The sequence below is a fragment of the Eubalaena glacialis genome, chromosome 1 (assembly GCF_028564815.1).
Source record: "Eubalaena glacialis isolate mEubGla1 chromosome 1, mEubGla1.1.hap2.+ XY, whole genome shotgun sequence".
Lineage (NCBI taxonomy): Eukaryota > Metazoa > Chordata > Mammalia > Artiodactyla > Balaenidae > Eubalaena > Eubalaena glacialis.
In genome coordinates this window covers 223,586,463-223,602,843 of record NC_083716.1, presented here as the reverse complement: position 1 = coordinate 223,602,843, position 16,381 = coordinate 223,586,463, and the positions used below count along the sequence as shown (strand labels likewise).

The 16,381-nt window shown below is 38.6% G+C and overlaps 2 pseudogenes; one reads left to right on the top strand and one right to left on the bottom strand.

Annotated features, from left to right (window-relative positions):
• Positions 1-15,275, top strand: part of LOC133091986 (small ribosomal subunit protein uS9-like) — an 87,823-nt pseudogene extending 72,548 nt beyond the window's left edge.
• Positions 15,276-15,422: 147 nt separating this feature from the next.
• LOC133100812 (small ribosomal subunit protein uS14-like) lies at positions 15,423-15,591 on the bottom strand (annotated as a pseudogene).
• Between the last annotated feature and the right edge of the window lie 790 nt (positions 15,592-16,381).

Genomic DNA, 16,381 nt, shown 5'->3' with positions numbered 1-16,381 from the left:
TTAAGGATCCATAGACGTTTTTGCATCTGTGTTGTTTTGCCTTGGTATTTAAACATGGTGATGTGATCAACAATCACTTCCATAAGAAAAAGATGCACCATTTCTCTTTCCTCCACAGAGTTCTTTGTGGTTCTACGTCACTGTTTTTGATAGGCCTGGGGCCTGCAGTTTGTCTCTGAGACAGAGACAAAGAAGAATAGCTTGCTGCTGACACAAACAAGAGAGCACAGCTCAATAATTCAACTGCCACCTCCCAACTGATCCTCCTTTTAAACTCAACCCTGAAGATTCCACAGATCCTGACTCTCTCCCACCTGGCCCCTGGTGGACATTCAAAGGACTAGGATGAAAGTTGTTGATAGGGGCAGTCAGGACAGTGGTGAATAGCATGGCCCAGCAATTGTTGGCACCTTCTTTCTGCTTACCATTAAGGGTTCTTCCAATCCATCAAGGGTTCCTTTTGATCTTGGGCTCACAGACAAATCCCATGCCAGAGTAGTTAGTATCTCTAGATCTCAGTACTCTACAACACTTTGAGCAATGGGGTTGGCTTGTGAGCTCATTCACTATTATTTGAGAGATATCAAAGTTATACACAGATGTGAGTAAGAGAAGAAGAAAGAAACTTCCCCACAGTCTCTGCTTCCCAAACCACCTTAAGTCTAGGGAAAGAAAATGAGATGCCGGGTCCACTTGAAGATACCCAGGGGAACTCAGCCAATGAACCAGATGTTAGGATGATATTTATTAAAGGCAGGGTCTAAGCATATGAGTTTGGGTCTTTTATCTTCTATTGCACTCAGCTTACCAGTGAGTATAGCCATGTGTCTTTGTGTGTGATAGGATAGGATGTTATTAAAAGGCTCATGTTTTGACAATTGCCATGACCATTCATGGAGCCCAGAGTCCATGGGTACCCAGATAAACTGCCTCTCATGAGGAAGTATCAATCAGTCAAAATGAGAATATGGGTGGATCACAAGCAATGAACTCACCTGTGTACAGGTAGTATATAAATTAGTCTCTTTGTTGAAAGTGTTCATTAAAGGTATGTGAAAGTTATGAAGCTGGGGTTATAAAGTTGCTCCCGGTGAGACTTGGGGCTAATATTTAATTTTTCTGGACTTTATTCCATTATTCTTAAAATGATGAATTTCAAATTAGTGTCCCACCAAACACTGTTCTAGGAAATTAAGTGTTAATACAAGGAAAAGATGTGAGGGTTCACCATGTACAAAGCTTTTCATGTTCAATTGAGTGGGGAGGACATGGGATTCAAGACAGGTAAATGGGCTACTTTCCTTCAAAACATTTCAGTGTTTATTACGTGTCAGTTTGGAAGGTGAATATCCAAGAGAAGACGCAGCTTTTTGGATCTCCCCAGATCCTTGACCAAGGTTGCCCCTCACTGTGGTAGATCTAGCCACATCTCCTGGTTCAAGCTGAGGGATGCTCTTGAGGATGATCTGCAAGATTTGTGACTGGGCTGACACTTCTTGATTCTGTGATCTTGGAGGCAATCCATATTCCTCCTTTATTTCTTCCTTGATAGAACTGTCCTAAAGAGCTTCAGTGGTGGGGAGGTCCTTTATATTCAGGGACACTGCACCCCTGGTCTCCCATGCCTTCCTAACTGTGTATTTAGGTAAAACCAATTAACTCACAGTTACAAGCCAACCTTGAATGTAGAATAGGTTGAAATATAAATTAACCTAATGGAAGAAAGCTGCATTTTTTCTTATGATTCACTCCAAAATAAAGTTTGTGTAAAATTTACATCAGTGATTTAAAATGAAATCATTTACTTGAAAGGGGAAAAGAAAGGTCTCTCAATCTATTATCAGATAGTCAGTTTCAAATGCTTCTGGAGGTCTAGCTTCTACGAGCTCAGCCTTGTATCCTTTTTCTCTAAATAAATAATATAGTTGTGACAGCCATAAGGAGAACCTTTTTATTGGGAAGATATTAAAATTAGAAACTTGTGTGCCTAGGGTGTTTGTGTTAAGCTTGGTAACTGAGTGTTAATACACCTTGAAAAAGTGCCAGTTCAGTATATAATGTGTCCTGCTAAAATGAATCATTATAGTATAGTATTTTAAATTTTGAAGAATTCTAGGATCAAAAGAATTCCAGGTGAAAAGATAGCCGACTAAGGTTCTAATGTCTTATGGCTTCTAAGAACCATGCTAGAATTAAAAGGAAATAATAGATTCCCAATTTGGTTGTAACAAAAAATGACATAAATGTACTTTGTCATTTTCAGAGGGCTCTCTCAAACTGCAAACTATTGGCTTTTTTTTCTCCTTTTCAAAACTATCAGTAAACTTTTCTCTTTTTAAAATGACTCATCCTGTTCACGTCTACTTTGGGGGAAAATTGGTAAGTTATTTAATTTCAAAATAAGCCATATCCCAGCCTTCATAAGGGCGATTCCTGGAATCAGTCTAATTTTGAGTCCTCGTTCCTGGCTAGAGCTTATTATTACTAGAAGAATACGTGCTGACAGGCAGAGACAAAAAGGTCATGGAGAAGGTCACTTTTAAACAGAAATATGATTTATATACTATAAAGCACTCTATTATTATTAGATACGAATGGAAGTGCAGGGAAAGAATATGGGACTTGAAAAGTCTCTTATTTCCAAAAGTTCAGACAGATTTTAAGGGGAAATTGTGCCATGAATTTCTATTTCACCAAGAATGAGGCTGCATGGTGAGCAGTGCAGACAATATTACAGACAGATCTATAAACCAAAGTAATTGTATTATATTTTAGATTAAACTAGCTAAAATATGTGATTTTGTCTGGGTAGGGAGAAATAGCATTTATGCACATAAAAGTGAACGTTTCTTAAATTTGTAATTATTGGTTTTGAAATGCAAAATCTGCTAAACATGGTGTTTTAGGCAGCTCAGAGCCACTGCCTTTGCAGTGGCCAGTGTTTTGTATGTTTTCGTATTGTTTTATTTTTTCTGTTTTTTGGGGGTGGGAAGGAGAGGAGGGAGAAAAGGGGCAGGGGAGAGAGAGGAAACTACTATAGCTTTGAGTCAACGTTAGAATATGATAGATTTTAAAGAGTCAAAACCAGCTTTAGACGTATATACTAAACGCTAAAAAACAAAAGAAGGCTAATAAATTAAAATGACATCACAGACCACAAAACAGGCCCTGTTACTTTATTGAAGTTAAAGATGTCTTATTGGCACAGGGAAGAGGGTTTTCTTGCCTGGAGCAGTGTCCCAAGTTCTTCAGTTTATCCATCTGCAACCGGTTGACTGTTTCACATTGGTGATGAATTATTCCGTTTCCTCAGTCTAATCCTTTTCATTTATTTATATTTTATGGAGGAAACATAAAAGACTTCTTAGAAAAATCCAACTGTTTTTGATAAACCTTGTCATGTGCAAATAATGGAGCCTTGTCAGAACCAAGCTTTTCTGGAAATTTATACCTTCTAATAATAATTAAAAGGGAAAAAAAAAGAAAATCAGAAACAAATAAGAAGTATATTGAATTGGATTCAAAGCATGTTTGTGGCTTTGAATCAGTGGCAATAAAGCTTTTTCTATCAAAAAATGTTTAAACATGGCAGTGGAACTAAAATCCATGTTCAGCTTGAATTTGGCATTTTTCAAATAGTGAAACCATGACTTCAATTTTGAAGCCTAAGGAAGAAAGAAAGCATTTAGTTCTCAGCAAAGCATTAGATGAATAGTCTGGATCTGGAACAATGAGAAAGAACTGGGCAGTAGGATGGGCTGTAGCTTGATGAAGGACCTTAAGATAGGCTGTAAAATATTCTCAGCAAGAGGTTTTTAATTATTTCTGAAGAAGTAAAATTTATAGGAACAAAGACATATATTTTAGCTACAGATCATACATATCTGGGTTTTGATTTTCTAAGTATTTTTTCTAGGGTTTGACAAAGATATAAATATTTTTTAAAATTAATAACAATGATTAGTAATGTCTACAAATTGAACATTCTGAGAAAAAATGTCCAATTGTGTGTTGATTTCTGTCTTTTACTTCCTTGTATATATATATATATTTTAAATTTATTTTTGGCTGCATTGGGTCTTCGTTGCTGTGTGCAAGCTTTCTCTAGTTGCGGCGAGCGGCTCCTACTCTTCATTGAGGTGCACAGGCCTCTCATTGCAGTGGCTTCTCTTGTTGCGGAGCACGGGCTTTAGGCGCGCGGGCTTCAGTAGTTGTGGTGCACAGGCTTAGTTGCTCCGTGGCATGTGGGATCTTCCCGGGGGACTTGAACCCATGTCCCCTGCATTGGCAGGCGGATTCTTAACCACCTCACCACCAGGGAAGTCCGTTCCTTGTATATTTCTATTAAATCAGTCGAAACTCTTCAGCTAATTGTAAAAGTTCTATTTAACAGATTTCATTTGCTTTGAAATTTTAAGGAAATATCCTATTCCTATCTTCCCCTAATAGTGTAGAGCTTCTGTTTATGGTAGAAGTTCTCAACACTGAATGTTTATTCGAATTTTCTAGGAACCTCTAAAAGTGTTGATGCTTGGCTCACCTCAAACCAGCTGAAACCAAATCTTTGGGGATGTGGTCCTGGTCATCTGTGCTTTTAAAAGTTCTTCAGGTGATTCTAACGCACAGTGAAGTTGAATCCTATTAGATTAAAATATTGTCGTGGGACCAATAGCCTTATTCTCATTTAAATGGCCAGAATTCTACCCACTTTCCACCGTTGCAGGGAGTGGACAGAGGATAGGTGTTGGGAATTCACAGAGTTCTGAGTTCAAATCCAGATTCTGCTATTTACTTAAAATGTGATCTTAATCTTGCCTATAAAAGAGACTGAACAATTTTTAGAAGGCTGCGGGGAGAATTAAATAAGACAACTTAAGACTGCCGAGGGTACTAGAGAAGAGGCCAGACTGCATCCATGCTATAAGTGGATTTGTCAGGAGAACACCTAGTCCATGCAGGTGATGAAAGATGTCACCTCCCTTCTTTGTTGAAATGGCCTTTGGGGGCAAATACAGCAGTAAAAGGAGGAACTACTCTGTGGCCAAAGGAAAACATTATTACTTAATTATTAAAAAAGAAATCATCTCTGGACACACCCTGTACGTCATAAAAAATGAGAGAATCTTCAAGGCCACCCAGCCCTTCCATCAACTTGGAAGATGCTCCTGTACAGAAATCACGAGGACCGAAAAGGCAAATTCGAGTCAGCTGCTCCCTCCTCACCCTGGATCTTCTTTCCTCCTTAAGGAAATGAAAGAGAGAGAGATTTAAAAAGAATTCCTGTATGGGGTTGGCCAAGAGACCTTCTGTATTCACCACTATCATTAGGACCATTTAGCCTCCTTGGGTCGTTGGTATGTTCTATATCGGGTTACCCATGTCAAACAATTTGCAGAGGGCTGGCATCTACAGCTATTCCACAAATGTTCCTTCCCTTCCATTCCCCACCACATCGTTTTCCCCTTCATTATCTCATTTTTGGGTATCAGTGTTTGGTATCTCTAGCTCTTAAAATCTTCTTGGCATTCTTTTTACAACTTGATCTAGTACACCTTCCATGTGGTTGATTGCCCAATGCAGTTTCATTGATTGTATTAATTTGCTAGGGCTTCTATACAAAGTACTGTGGACTGAGTAGATTTTCTCACAGTTCTGGAGGCCAGAAGTCTGAGACCACGGTGGCAGGAGGTCTGGTTCCTTCTGAGGGCTGTGAGGGAAGACATGTTCCAGACCTCTCTCCTTGGCTTATAGACGGCCATCTTCTTCCTGTGTCTCTTTACACCATCGTCCTACTATGAATGTCTGTGTCCGTATTTCCTCTTCTTATTATAAGGACACCACTCAGATTAGAATAGGGTCCACCCTAACAACGTCATATTAACTTACTTACTTCTGTAAAAAGCCTGTCTCCAAATACAGTCACATTCTGAGGAAATGGGGGTTAGAACATTCAACACATGAATTTTGAGTGGGGTGGCAGGGGGGACACACATAATTCAACCCACAACATTGACTAAATCATGGATGGAGTGAATAAATGTTTGATGAATACAGAATGTATACAACTCCTTAAAAGTTCAGCCAAACTAGAGGCTTTTTAATATGCAAATAAATTTTTATAACCTTAAAAAACTTGTAAATTAAAACTTTTGTTTCAGAGGAAACATCTACTTTTGTGTTTAGAACTTCTAGAAGTATCTTTATGAGATAAGCGTATTCAGTAACCCTGACTTTTACACACAGATTTCTTAAAATATAATTCTTATTTATTTTTTCTTAGAATGATAAAGACAAGATTAAAGGACCAGACACAATATTGTGGATTGTTTTCCTCTTGGCTTAAATACTTTCCAGCTAGGTCCTTTAGCAGTTATACACGTTTTGAGACAAAGATAACGCCTTTGACATTTTTAATCTCAGACATCTCCTTCCTAATCTCTTTTGGTGCAAGTGAGTTCACATTTAAACTAGCTTAAAAAATGGAGCACTGTAGGTCCCTGTCTTGGGGGGTAGACTGTGAGTGGCAAGCATCCAGAGGTGGCTAAGCTGGGAAAGGGTTAAATGACCTGAGGTCTGCATTCATTTGGGGAGCATCACACAAACCAGGACGGCAATGGTTACAAGCCAGATCAGGAATGAAAATGTTAGACAACGCCATTAATTTTCAAAGTGCCCAAGGAAATCAGTGGATTATTCAGGTCTACGGCAAAGGCATGGAATCTAGCCGTGGATGCTCCCAGCAACTGTGGATAGTGAGGCCAAATAGATGAAAATAATTATGCAATGAAAAATACCTTTTCTCTAGAATCCGAACTACCATTGAAGACAGGCTTCATAGAGTATGCCCTGATTTAACAGTGAATTTTTATGTGTGAATCATTGCGACTAATATGCACTTTGTAAGTAGGAAACATTTTTAAGTTTCATAGAGAAGATAAAAATTAGCAGAATTATGAAACTTTTAAAAGGTGTCTCTAACTGTATTTGGAATATTCACCAGGATGGACTGTGTAAAATTGTAACAATGTGTATATATGCCAGTTTTGTGTTATAAGCACATTTAGAGAAATGGTTTCTCTGTACCAGAAAATAATTAAATAAAATAATCTATTATCCATGTAACTCATTACCTTACCTTTGAATTTTTTGTCTTATTTTCTAATTTTTTTCATATAATTATTATTGGACTGTGAAATTTATAGCAATGATACCTAATTGGAATTTTTAGTGACAAAGTAAAATTAAATATTGGCACCATCAAACCTGAATTTTACTAGAGATCCATCAAAATGATCTTTTAAAATGTTAGCCATAATCATTTCAAACTAATTTTAAATCTTAATTATAGTTTTCATTTTAGCCATATGTATCGCTCTGGATATGGAGAAACAGTAGCTGATCAGTAGTATTCCAAAAGTTATTACAAGTGAAGAACATGTTTTAAAATAATGATGACAATGTCTTGGATATAAATCATTCTGAAGTATCTGAGTTTAAGTTAGATTTAGCAAGGCTTGTTGGAGGAAGGAGGGGGAGAAAAAATAAAATCAGCCACTGTTCCTAAAATTTACTTGAAAAGACAAGTTTTTAAATTGTATTAAATCTTCTGAAATTTTGGAACTAAATTTTTTTCATCTATGACACGACACTTCACTAGAAACTGCCCTGCATGTCCCTCCATAACTCAAAAATGTATTCCATTATCCATTCTTCTATCTTTAATCATAAAGCTGCATCCGTCCACCCATACTGGCACACATATACTTCCACATGTACCACTGTCTCCACTCACTCTTTAGTCTCTAAATGATTTTGAAATCAGAACATTTTCCACTTCATTCACATTTGCTAAATTGTAATTCACATGAGTCAGTTGGAAAGCATATCTCAGTAATTTCCAATGAAAAAGGAGACCTTAGCAGGGACTATAAAGGCACATGCTCTATACAAGAAGGGTTTAATAAATGTATGTTTTTACTATTCATTTGGGGAAAAATTCAAGAAGCATTCTGAGATTTGGAGACATGTATTTGCCTTTCAGATATCTTAACACTTAAAAAAAGGCAGCTTTTAGACTTGGGCTTGAATAGTAAGCAAGTGCCTCCAGATGAGAGTATTTCCAACCAGGTAAAGTTCTCACCTGGAAATTTGAAAATTGGGGTTCTGAACAGCTAAATAATCAAGTAGATCTGCAAACCTCTCAATGAACCCTAGCCGACTCTTAGATGAGTTTTCAGCAAACCTGGGCTGAGTTTGGAGAAATTCAAATAAATTTTATGGTTGCAGATGGAAACCAGGCCCAACTCAGCAGTTTAAATGAACCTGAAACTCAAGGGCCATCTCAAGGGGTCTGAACCCAAGCAAACCAAAACAAAGTAATGATTCCCAGGGAACACTGGTAGCCCTCAGTGCATTGTCTTGGCAAAACCTGAGCACAGATTTATTTTATATTATTCAAAAGTGGTAAGTGAGAAAATTAAGAAAGATTTCCTAAATGGATTGTCTGGAAGGTCTGTGTGATTCAGAGGCAAAATGAACAAACTTTCAGGCATCGCTCCCTTCACACAAAGTTTTCAGAAAATAATTGAGAATTTTTAACTACTATGATAACTATCTAAAGACATTAACAATTAGACATAAGCCAGAATGCCTTTCCCTAAAGTGAATCATTCTGGCCATAGTCCTTGACATCTGGATTCAAACCTCATTTCAGGTGTTCTGGTTGACCACCGGGTTCCACATGATATCAGGTCAGTGCCTCGCATGCTTGGTGTAGCTGAACATCTTTCTAATTTTGAGAGCACCTGGAATCCAGGCAACTAGAAAAAGAATTCTTTGACTTCTTCCTGAGGGCTTTCATAAATAACAGTGTCAATAGTTCACAAGAGAGGGGTGTGTGTGTGTGTGTGTGTGTGTGTGTGTGTGTGTGTGTGTCTGTCTTTCAGTCATGTCTTCTGGAGCATCAAGGAAATGTAGTTAGAAAAATAATTTTTATAATTGAACCAGCTTTTAATTTCCCAAGAAAGTCCATTAATTTTTCATCTTGTTGACTCCTGGTTTCAACAGTTATTAAAGATCAAAGTATCCCAAATTGTTTCTAGAAGGGAGAGGAGAAAAATTATAGTGACTAGTATGTACTGGAAACTGGATATGCTCATTTGATATCTGTTTCTTAGAAATTTTGTAAGAATTGAATAAGAAAAACTCCAGTTCCCACTATATAGAGGGAACTTGATAATTGTTAACTCTCCTCATTATATTCATCATCGTCATCATCATTGTCATCATCATTGCTCTTCTATCAGGGCTCATTGCCAGGAACACCCTTAACTGCCTTTGGCAAAAAAGAGACATAGGAAGAATGTGTTTTCTATGCCTCTACCTCCCAGTTTTCATTCTTGTCCCCATTTCTAGAAGTGTTATTTGCAGTCCACCCACTGGGTGTTCATAAGTATTCTCATGTTCTTCTTACCAACTTTTCTATTAAAATTCTCCTGGATAGTCTCTGTCAATCTTCCCTTTAGAGAAAATGGCTACTTACCTTTGCATATTCTGTGAAACATGACGCAAACAAGTTATTTAATATAATTATAACAAATGAAATTAGAATCTCTGAGTTTGGGACCCTATGATTACTTTTCTTTTTTTTAACATCTTTATTGGAGTATGATTACTTTTTAAAGCCTTTCCCCCATCTCCCCACCCTTATGATTCTAAAATGTAGACAGAGTTGAAAACTACTGCTTCACATAAATTCACATAACTTTACCTATGCTACAGACATCCAGAGATTCCTAATAATTGAGTATTCATACATTGATTAAAAGATTGTTTTGTCACAGTATATTTTCCTGCAATGGATTTTCCAGTAGAGACAGAAGGCTGATATTTAATAGGAATCACACATTTTTATGTCAAGTTCCTGTAGGCAACATTATTTGACAATCTGGTTTACTCTGAGACCTCTCAAGTTGTCATCCAAGCAAGGAATTCACTTTGGATTGCCAGTGGTCCATAGATCATGGTTTGTGAGCCATTCACTTAGGAGTTTCAGTTTTATTTTTACGCAAATAAACTGAACAGCAAATTTTTCTCTCATTACCCAAATTGTTTAAGGAGATATCTATAAGAAAATTTATTCAGTAAGCATTTATTTAATTTTCCAATAGTCGAGGCACTAATGCCCAGTGTTAGAAATACAGGGGAATAGACTTTATTCTTTTTCTTATGATCTCAGTAGAGAAAAAAACTATAGACAGTCAAGTTTACATATAGACATTCCAATCTTGTTCAAACCACAGCCTCTGTGTTAGAAATCAGAAAAATAAGTTCTCCAGAAGAAAAATATATATTAATGAAGAGCATTTTGATGTTTTTCTCTCCCTGATCAACTTCCAAGACTCCAAGAAATATGGTCATATCTATGGAGTTCAAATGGTAGCCAAAAATATAATCATCCTGTATCACTCCCTAAATCATTCTAGGTCAAGTCAGTTCACAAAGTGCTATTTGTCCTCTTGTTTGTTTATTTGTTTTTTAAGCTTGTTTTATGGAGTACTTACCATGTGCCAAGCATTGCCCTAGCCCTTTCATTCATTATCTCATTTAATTTTCCTGACAATTCTGTGAGGCAGGTATGATTATTCCTTGTCATTTACAGACAGGGAAACTTAAGCACAAAGAGGATTGATACCCTTGTAAGTGGCCCAATTAGGATCTGAACCTCAGCATTCCTGTTCCAGGGTGTGTGTTCTTAAGTGTTACCCTACAACTTCTGTGCACATTATTTTATTAGTGGTTCTAGGTAGTTGTGAGGTAGAGAGAGTTGGTTAACATTGTTCAAGCCTATATTTGACCAATTTACTTTATTGTGTTTGCTGTTGAGACAAACCTACTGAACCCCTGAAAGGTAGTGTCCCTTAAAACAGAGTGTGGGGATTAATGCTTTAACGTGTGACATTTCATTTTCTGTTCTTTCATGTCTTCATCCCTGCTGACCCCTTGTATATACTCTGGTGGTTTTAGACTGAAGATTCAAAAGCACAAGAGGACTCATGGCAATACACTTAGGATTTCTGAGTTTTCAGGAAGCTGCCCTCAGGACCTGGCGGGGTCATGTGGTAACAGAATGAATTGCAAAATGTGTGTTCACATCTCAAGTGGAAAGTGGTCGGCTTGCTCCTGTTGGCTATCCCAGCATAGGGTCTGTCTAACATCTATCCACCTTGATGTCTTCCTTTTATATCCCAGCTGCTTGTGTTAGTGTTTATGAGTGTAAAATAAAGTAGCTGAAGCATGATCAAAAGTGTAACCAAAACTGCCTCCAAGCCCCCATTCTGTAGAAATGCTGAATCAGTTGGACGCAGGTGCATTGTGCCCAGTCAGCAAGCAAAGTAGCTGAGGGAATTTGCAGGGAGAACCATTCATAAGAGTGGTGACCTCATACACACTTATAAGCTGGATCAACTTGATTCCAATCTGAATGCTACCAACGGATGAAATGCATCTCTGAAATCTACATCTGAAATGATTTTCGTGCATGCCTCCCTCTCCTCCTTTACCACAATCCCTATCACAGTAATAACCCTCATAATTGCTTGTCTATATGATTACAATAACTTCTTAATCGGTCTCCCACTTCTGGTGTCCTTCTGGTCTATTTATCCTCAACAGCTCTGCGAGGGGTTCTCATACTTTACTGTGCATAAAAACCATTGGAAGAATGTGTTGAAAAATGCATATTTCTAGCCCATTTTTAGTCCCATTTATTAGGTCCAGAAGTGACCCAGTAATCTAAGCAATCTATATTTCTTTGATTAGGCATCCCCATGTAATTTTTGTGCAGGTTGCTTTCACTTTGAGAAATTGTTCCAGGCTGTTATCTAAAATACAGTGGTAACACAGCATGATTTTTCTCCACAAAGAAATGTCTCTCTTTCTGTAATAGAAAATAGGTATGGACTTGGAATGAATACGAGAAGGGACTTTGAGACTCAAAAGACAAAATAGGAAGGTCAAAGGGAATCTGTGGGTCTAGTGTAGATACCAGAACTTGTTCTGATACAACTTTCCTGGGAGATCTGGGGAAGTGACTGTGTAAACAAATAAAAATAATTGGATTTGAAAGATCAGGGTAACGGTGGTGTAGAGCTCCCTGTCTACATGTAAGGTTAGATGAGGTCACCATAACTTGGACAGAAACCTCCACTTTCTCTCCACTTTAAAAAAAAAACATTTTAGATCAAGCAATGTGATCCTTGCAGCAGTGAGCAGGGAAAACATCAGATTTAAAGAAGCCACTTATGGGACTTCCCTGGTGGCGCAGTGGTTAAGAATCCACCTGCCAATGCAGGGGACACGGGTTCGAGCCCTGGTCCAGGAAGATCCCACATGCCGCGGAGCAACTAAGTTAGTGTGCCACAACTACTGAGCTTGCACTCTAGAGCCCGCAAGCCACAACTACTGAGCCCATGCCCCTAGAGCCAGTGCTCCGCAAGAAGAGAAGCCACCACAATGAGAAGCCCGCGCACTGCAACGAAGAGTAGAGAGCCTGCAAGCAGCAATGAAGACCCAACGCAGCCAAAAATAAATAAATAAATAAATTTATTTAAAAAACAATAAAGAAGACACTTCTCTAAACGAGAAAGCCACTTTTCAACAACATCAGTGACAGAAGCAGAGGCAGCAGAAAACAGATCTCATTTTTTCCCCCCTTGGCCTGTAGTCCATTGTTTAGGATCATGATTATTCTCTTTGGAATTAGTTATATAATTCTTAGACTAGTCTTAGACTATTGGTGGAAGTAGGGTGGAGGTCTAGAGAAAGAGGTTGGAGTCCCTGCTTATCTGAGAAATGGAGGCTTAAGTAAGTAAACTTCAATATTAAAAAGAGACATAGCATTATTCATGCTCCAAGCAATAAAGCAAACCATGCCCCTGATCATGCCATTTCCCTACTCAAAAACAGTCAGTGTGTCTCCATTGCCTAGTCTACATGGTTCTGATGCCACAATATGACATGAAAGCTTCTTCACAACTCTGTCAACAAATAGTTCCAGCTTCATCTGCCTCGCTCTTATGTTCATGCAGTTTGGTCATATTATTTTCTGGTTTTCAAATTGCTGAGTGTTTTCAGATTTCCATGTTTCTTTTCTCTTGTTCTTCCCTTTACCTGTAAATTACAACTATTCACTCTTTAAAACAATATTAAATGGAACTTTCCTGTTGGATAAATAACCAAATGAATATATTTTCAGATGAGAAAACAGATTCAGAAAAAATGAAATTTTTCTCCTAAAGCCAAAAAGTTAATCAGTGCTGGAGATGTGGTTAGAAGTCTAGTTCCCTGATCCTAATCCCCTTGTTAATATGCCAGTGGCATCTTCATTTAGAATCTCATTGATGCCAATCTGATCCAGTTCTTCATAACAATTGTTTACCTGAACCTCAGGTGACCTGCCCCAACGCATGTCTCACCTGATGCACTGTGTGTGTGTTGACACTGTAACGTAGAGATATCTATTCACTACAGCTCCTACCACCTTCCCTAAACTTTGGACAGCCATGGCTCTAACTGTGATAAACTGCCAGTTAGAATAGTTAGAACTGGTCAGTTCCCTGATCACTCTATTGATAAGCTACATATACCAAAAAGAGAGTAACCACTTAAAGTATTCCATATTTAGGACTGTTGTAATCCTTAGTTACTGGCCTTACTTTGGGACATGAGAGATCCTGAAGATGCTCTCTTCCTGGGGACGATGAGAAAAGAGGCTATTTCAGGACCAAAGGGCACAGAAGAGATGGAAGGGAGGGGACGTAAGATGAACTTCACCCAAGGTCCACTCTGCTTCCTGAGCTACAGTTTCCCTTTTAGAAAAGCAATCTGGTGAAGTAAATTTTGTAAGGGGGGAAGAAATATAACTTCAGCTTGAAGGGTGCCTGGAGAGAAAGGAATCTGATTTTAGAATTTAGAATATGAGCATTTTAGCTTGCTGCATTGTCACTTTATTTATGCTCATGCTTAACTCAACTGTAGCTTCTCGGTATTTCTTATGTCATTAAAAACCAATGGTGCAGCCAGGAGAATAGAAAGTAAGATGTTGCTTTGCTTACTTTTGTTGCCATTCAGCATTTCATCTCACAGCCCACAGGGGACCTCTGGCTATATTCACAATGATAGTGACAGAAGTTTAAATAAATGCAGCGGGAGCCCACTGGTTCACAGTGTAATAAATTTGAATGCATGAATGGAAAGTCTTTTGGAAGCTTCTTTTTCATAGATGTGAAAATAAACCACTGATATTTTATTTTTCTTTAGTTTTGTGGTGGGAACAAAGTTAGAGAGAGAAAACTATAGTCAAAGATGCAAAGATTCTTTCACTAGAACTTCAGCTAAGTTCCTGTCACTTTTTATCCATCCAGTTAGAATTTGGAAAACACAGATTCTTAAATACAGCAAAATACTAGATCTTCTCTGATAAAACCCATTGGAAGTTAGAGCTGTAAGGAGAGCCTTGTTGACTGAGACTAACTTGTTGATTTTGTAAGTGAGTCACCTGATCTAGGTGTCTTTCTCAAGGTCACACAGCTAGTTTGTGGCATCTGTAGGTCTGGAAACCAGGTCTCCTCACTTGTTGCCCAGTGATTTTTACACCATGCTTCCTGGCTTCCCCTCAACCTCAACAGTTGAATTCTTTCCTGGAGTCTGGGAGACATAAGGCAAAGTTGGAGAGCAAGTGCAGGATAGAAAGTATGCAAGCAAAAGATGTGTACATGTAACACTTTTCTGGTTACAGCACTATGAGGTGAGGAGCTCTTGTCTACACCAGCAGCCCTGTGATCCAAGGGCCCTCTGCCGTTGGTGCAGATCTTCAGATGCAAGCAAGAAGATGGCCATAGCCATGGCACACTGCAAATGGAGCAATGGCCTCATCAGGGTGAACGGCACCCCTGGAGATGATCAAGCCATGCACACTGCAATATAAGCTACTGAAGGCTCTTCTGCTTCTGGGCCAGGAGTGATTTTCTGGGGTGGACATCTGAGTCTCAGTGAAGGGTGGTGGTCACATGGCCCAGATTTACACAATCTACCAGTCCCTCACCAAAGCCCTGGTGGCCTATTACCAGAAATACATGGATGAGGCTTCCAAGATGGAGATCAAAGACATGCTCACCCTGTATGACTAGATCCTGCTGGTAGCTGATCCTCATCACTGTGAATCCAAAATGTTTGTAGGTCCTGGTGCCTGTGCTCACTACCAGAAATCCTACTGATGAGCCCATCATGAGGATCAAGGATCACCTTTATAATAAACAGTGGTTGTAGGATTTGAGGTTTAAAAAAAAAAAAAAAGTACAAGGAGCTAGCATTGTTTCTGCAGTAAGGTAGATGTCTTGGATGGTCTATTCAAGGGAGTTCACTTAGTCCAACTTAATGAAATCTACATCCTTTATGTACTGAAGAAACACTGGCTACACATATTGAAGCAGTATTTCTGGATTATACATGCCAGTTTGAGCAGATGTGGCATTGGCAAGAACCCCGGTTGAATTTTCTCTGGTGGCTCCAGTAGAGCTGTTGATGACCCATCTTACTTTCTCAGTTGCAATGAGGCACAACACAAAGAGACATGTACCAGTGGAATCTTCAGAGATTATGCTATATCCGGGACAACTTGCTTTGGTCTCACAGACTGGTTCTGCAGGAATATATATAGTCCCTCCATTTAGACAAACTGAGGACTGGGGTGTTGAAGTCAGGATCAGGAGCCAGTACTGGATACTGAGGCAGAGTTCACTGGTCTCTGGGCTTTAAAGAGAAGGGTTGAAGGAGATGGGTAGACCTGGAGACTAAAGGGAAGTTACTGAGTTAAAAAAAACAAGACCATAAATAGTCAACCTGAAGCCAGGCTGAATGGGAACATACAGATACAGAAGCAATGAGATGGAAATCTAATGAGAGAGAAAGCTTCAAGTTCAAGTTAAAACCTACAAGGATGAAAGGACAGCTGCAGCACCTTTGTATCTAGCTCCTCCCATCTTAGGTATGTGTGGAGAGGTACCTCGTCCACACTATCATACTGACACGACTGTTAAGAGATTCTCTCTGCTTCAGCTCTGATGGAATCAAATTTGTATTCACTCCCACTCCCCTCACTAAACTTTGTGGATTTCTCTCTTCATGATTATTTTAGCCTATTGGCCAAGTGACGTGGTTGGAACCAAAGGGTTTCCATTATTATTCATGACTTTACAAGAATTACTATAAAAAGACAGTTGACTCAGCATTCTTTATCAAATGAATTCACATGAAGCTAGATTATTTTTCTCTTCTTTATGATCTACTTTTCTCCTCTAAAAGGATTTTTGAATTAATTTAA